Consider the following 428-nt stretch of genomic DNA (forward strand, 5'->3'; position numbering starts at 1 on the left):
CGCAGTGCCGGGTGGCCACCGGGCGCCTGACCGGAGGCGGGGGGCGCGGGGGCGCGGGGGGGGGGGGGCCGGGCGGGGCGGGGGGTGAGGGTGGGGGGGGGGGGGTGGCCCTGGAGCAGGGGTCCTGAGCTCAGGCCCGCAGGTCCTCTCGGCGGGCGCTCGCGGCCGCGGGGCCCAGGGGAGGGCGCAGCCCTGCCCCGTCCCGGGGGTCCGCAATGCGCTTCCGCGCCGGCTCCGAGGCGCCCGGCTCCGGGCCGCGTTCGCGGGCGGGGGTGCCCCGCGCGCCCCTCCCGCCGCCCCGGCCCGCTCGCGGTGGCCGCCCCGAGCGGAGCTTTGTGACGTCAGGCGGCCGGCGGGCGGCGTCACGCGCGGGCTGACCCGGCGGCGGCGGCGGGGCGGGGGCGGGGGCGCGCGGGCCGGGACGCGGC

The sequence above is a fragment of the Phoca vitulina genome, unplaced genomic scaffold, assembly GCF_004348235.1.
Source record: "Phoca vitulina isolate PV1807 unplaced genomic scaffold, GSC_HSeal_1.0 scaffold28, whole genome shotgun sequence".
Classification (NCBI taxonomy): Eukaryota; Metazoa; Chordata; class Mammalia; order Carnivora; family Phocidae; genus Phoca; species Phoca vitulina.